Source organism: Beta vulgaris, chromosome 5, assembly GCF_026745355.1.
Source record: "Beta vulgaris subsp. vulgaris cultivar EL10 chromosome 5, EL10.2, whole genome shotgun sequence".
NCBI classification, from domain to species: Eukaryota; Viridiplantae; Streptophyta; class Magnoliopsida; order Caryophyllales; family Amaranthaceae; genus Beta; species Beta vulgaris.
The window spans coordinates 59,860,391-59,865,269 of NC_079206.1; the positions used below are offsets into that span (position 1 = coordinate 59,860,391).

Below are 4,879 nucleotides of genomic sequence, written 5' to 3' on the forward strand. Positions count from 1 at the left end.
TATTCCAAGACTGTCATATTCCTCTGTTTCAAATGAATAAACTCCGACTCCATTTGGAGTTGCAATGACTGAGGGTAAAACTGGTTGCGCATGGCCTCCTTTAGATGTTCCCATCCGAATCCAGGATGCTGTTGCATTTCCTTGGCAGTTTTCCACCAAGATCGGCTTGTCCTTTCAGATAAAAGACTGCAAAGTTAACTTTCCACTTATCGGGGCACTGGGTGCATCGAACAATTTTTCCATGCCGTTGAGCCATTCTTCAAACTCAGTGGGGTCTGGCTTTCCATCATAAGTTGGGGGCTTATGAGCCGAGAACCTCTTGAACATGTTTGAGCACTCTTCTTGTTCAGTCCTAGGCCTTTGTCGATTTCCTTGTAAAAGCTCCATCATCATCAGCCTCATTAAATCCATTCGGTTATCACTAGCATCTCCGGTGGCATCTCCAAAAACAGGGTCGCTACGCAATGCGTCAATCCTTGCCCTCATTTCTTCGAGCGTGACCTCGGATTCGTGGTTTGCGTTTCCTCCATTAATAGGGTCACTTTGCTTGAGGCCATCGTCTAACACATAAAATATTTTACGTTTATGACATACTCATTTGCCAGCAACATACTCTGTCACACGTTAAAGTAGCGTAAAAGTTTCCCATTCCCGTCCTATCTCTCACACTCATATTCATTATTGTTTCCTTATTTATCTACAACCATTTTATTTTATTATTTTATCTCATCTTAGCTAAATTACTTATCCTAAACCATTTTAGTTCTTATTGAAATACGTAAAACCTGTAAGGTTTTACTTAAGGTTTCGGAACCGTTGGCTCTGATACCATTCTGTAACGCCCCGACTCCTAAGCATCGTTAATTCATTAATTAGCTCTTACTTAGCAGCGGAAGACTTAACTTAGTCGGTGCGTTACTGCCGTACTTTCCTTTTGGAAAATACAAGGCAACATAAGTTCGTTAAAGAACGTAACTTTATAAATATTAAACTTCATAACTAACTTAGAAATGCATAAATACTAGGTGAAACATAATTAAGGTTCATAAACTAATGTTCTCAAGCTTAGAATACATATTAATAAGAGTCTGCATAATTTAAGTAGTAATTATTCCTCACTGCTACGCCATTCCGTCATCCCCGTCATTACCTAAAACAGAAAAGAAAAACGTCATGATCCGAGGCCCAGTAACATACTACTCTAACATCGTAAATTCATTTCAATTCATTTTAGTTGCAAACAGGGAGGAGAGAGAATAGAGTAAAAACATTTCATAAACATTTTATGTAAACATAAATTCATTATTATCTTCATATCATAATCATCTTATTGGTAACTTGGCGAGTATAACATACAGGGACGTCTCCCATCATCATCATCATCATCATAATCATAGGGCAATAGCCACCAGGGACATCGTCCCTAACCAGAAGGTGGCATAAAGCCATGCATAGTGCGGTGCCACCAGGGACAATTGCCCTAACCAGAAGGTGGCGTTTCCGCCATAGAATAGAACGGTACGTGCACGACCAACATAACATCGTACTGCCAAGAACCATCTTTCACTTTTGTTTATCATGTTCCATTTCTTTTTATTTATCATTATACTTCACAATCATCATGAAATCATATTCTTTAATCTTTCGAAAGTCATATAAATTACGTAACGTCATGAAATATCATGTTTATAAAAATATTTCATATCCCGCAATCCATAAAAGCATACATTTAACATAAACATTTAATATACAACATAAAACAGATATTTAGAAAGGGAATGCGGGTGTTAGCAGTAGACGTTACCTCAAATCCTGCTTAGTAACTTTGATAGTCGGGGGAGGCTTGTAATATCCCTTTTTCCTTAATCTAACCAATAATTGATAACGAGACGATTAAAATTATAACCTTTCCTCATTTGTTATTACTATTGTTACAAAGTTGGCTCGTTAACCATATTAATTGCGAGACTACATATAATCACTTATCTATTAAACTTTATAAACATCGTCTTATTACTTAACTAATTATCGTCATTAACTTTTATAAAATTAACACTTGTCATATGTAAATATTAATAAATTGAGGTTAATAATATTGACTTAATAAAATATAGGGTAGGACTACTTAGTATTAAATTTGCTCAACTTTAAGTCATATTTCTTGGAGAAAAAAATAGTATACTTATTTTTAATATAATAGATAGTTATAACTTATAAGTTATACCTCCAATCTCATTAGTCTAAATAGCAACAGTAAAGTTATAACTCGTATATTGCTTGAGTCCAAATATTGTAATTGATAAAATACTAATGAGTTACCTTAGGCCCAAAATATAAAAATAAAAGGAAGTAAAAACAGCATACCTATAAAGTGGGAACAGGGAACAGAGGGAGGAACGTTAGAGAGCTTGTCGCCTGAAACGGCTACCGCGCAGCACCTGAGCCTCGGTGGTTCGCCGGAGTGACGAAGGTGGTTCGTTCAGGTGGGTCGAGGAGAGTGAAAGGTGCTGCGAGTGGGTGTAGCGAGAGAAAGGAAGGGAGTGCGAGTGTGACACAGAGGGGTGGCTGGGCTGCGCGACTGGGTAGCGTCGTTGCAGTGGTTCAATGGTGGTGCGGCGCAGGTGAGGATTGGTGGTGTCGTCGTGGCGGTGCGGCGCAGGGGTTCGGTGGTGGTGCGTCGGAGCGCGCCCAAAAACAGAGGAGGAAGCAGTGGTATTTTTTTTTGTGGTATATTTTTGGCTAATATTATCTAAACTTTCTGATTTTTGGTTTTGTTTTGTGTTGGCAAAACTTGGGAATCAATCGGTATTTATAGAGCTTGTTGGAGGTTGCCATTGCCTTGCTGTTCAGTTTATAATTCAAAGCTTATGAACTTTGGTCAAGTTACATTAATGGAGGAAGATTGAGAATTCAAACTTTGAGGCTTCTTCCAGATTTTGTGAGATATTGTGGCAAGCTTTATTGACTAATGAAGAAGATTTCTGACATGAGCGTTGTAGTATTGAATTGAAGTGTTTGATTTCATGTGTGAACACTTCAAAAAAAATTGCCAGAGAAAGAAAATGGAGGAAGGAAGAAGATGGGCTAGAGTTAGACTCATAGGGGCATTTTTGTAATTTTTATTTTTACTTAAGTATATACTTGTTTTATTGTCCACAAGTTAGATTAAATAAAGGAAACTTAAAATAGCTTATTATATATTTTAATATCTATAATTCTTGTTTTTGTTAGTTTGAAAAGATTTAATTTATAATTAATCCGACAATTAATATTACTTAGGTACGGGATATTACATCCTCACCCCCTTAGAAAAAGTTTCGTCCTCGAAACTTAGTAAGTTAAAATAAGGTCATGTAGTTCATATCAAAAATCATTATTTCATGCTTGAACATATTCATACCTTAAATAACATATGCAGATCAGACATGATAAACATACATAATAATTTAAGCAAATAAATAAGGGTATTTCGCTTTTATTTGATCTTCAGCTTCCCAAGTTGCTTCTGTCGACGAATGGTTGGCCCATAAAACTTTTACCATGGGAATTACTTTGTTTCTGAGTTGCTTTTCTCTACGGTCAAGGATTTCAATCGGTTTTTCTTCGTAAGTCAAGTCGTTTCTCAGTTGTAAAGGCTCATGCCTAATCACATGGCTTGGATCAGGTATGTACTTTCTTAACATCGATATTAGAAATAGACATTTTAAAAATAATTAACTCTGTTCCGTCCATCTTTCTGTTAAGTGTCTTTCCAAAAGATTTTCCCTCTTTTACTTTATTCCATATTTGGAATTTTTTCCCCCCTTTTTACCCTCTCATGTTTTTATCATACGGTCTACCATTACATTATTAATTCAATTTACTCTCTATCTCTCTCCTACTTTAACCCCTTTTTATTTGTTTATTTATCTTAACCCCTTTCTCTCTCCTATTTTACCCACCCACACCCCACATAAATGGATCCTCCTTGGTATTTATAGAACAGTAATAAAGAAGATTTTAAAAAACGAAGAAATTAGTACTCCACTAATTATTAATGTCGATCTATTACTAGTTTGTAGGTTACTGAGTCGACTAAGAAAGTTTATTCGAAGTTGTGACTTGCCACATTTGGCACACTGATTGGATACAAGGTGAAGAAAGATACTGTATTAAGAATTTGTCAAGAAAAATCATTGATGGATTGGAGATGGTGGAAGAAGGAAGGCATATGGACCGTAGGGAAAGCATATTCATTTATATTGTCTGATAGTGGGAGGATATTTTTGATTATTTTATTGGGTGATAAGTGATAATCTATTTATGCTCCATGCATTTTTAATAAGGTGGTGAACTGGTGGTTAATAATTTATAAAGTCCGTACTGCTTTATTATCTAATCTAATCTAATCTTTTTGATGGTGCTGGTGCTTGTGCTTGTGCTTGTGCATCTGGGGGTTCAAGATAAGCTGAGATAAGGTATTTGAGAATTGAGGGGCCCCACTTTCATTTTCTACTTTTTCTTTGTTATCTCCTTCATCCTCCCCCCACTCTTTTAACGTCACGCGCTTGGATAGAAGTTCCTTATATTAGAGGTGATCATGGATCGGGTTGGGTTTGGATCGGATCGCACCTAAAATAATTTTCTCATTGATCGGGTCAGGCCAAAAATTTATGCCCAAAGACCACTGTTTCGGGCCAAAAATTTATGCCCAAAGACCACTGTTTCGGGCCAAAATGAGGGGCTTTTTGGATTGGTGTAAAAAATAGACTGAAAAGTCATTTTTGGATTGCACAAAGGAAAATAATCGGATCGAATCTGACTGTGGGCCGAAAAATTTCTGCCCAAAACCCGGTCCAAAATCGGGCCAAAATGATTAGCTTTACCTCTACCTTATATC

At 36.6% G+C, this 4,879-nt stretch overlaps 1 long non-coding RNA gene across 1 annotated transcript; it reads right to left on the minus strand.

Annotated features, from left to right (window-relative positions):
• Positions 1-1,024: 1,024 nt before the first annotated feature.
• On the minus strand, positions 1,025-4,236 carry LOC130591550 (uncharacterized). The gene is made up of 3 exons (XR_008969313.1): positions 2,365-4,236; positions 1,805-1,867; positions 1,025-1,150 (listed from the first exon to the last, which is right to left on the minus strand). It is a non-coding gene; the product is annotated as an uncharacterized LOC130591550 (long non-coding RNA).
• Positions 4,237-4,879: the final 643 nt, after the last annotated feature.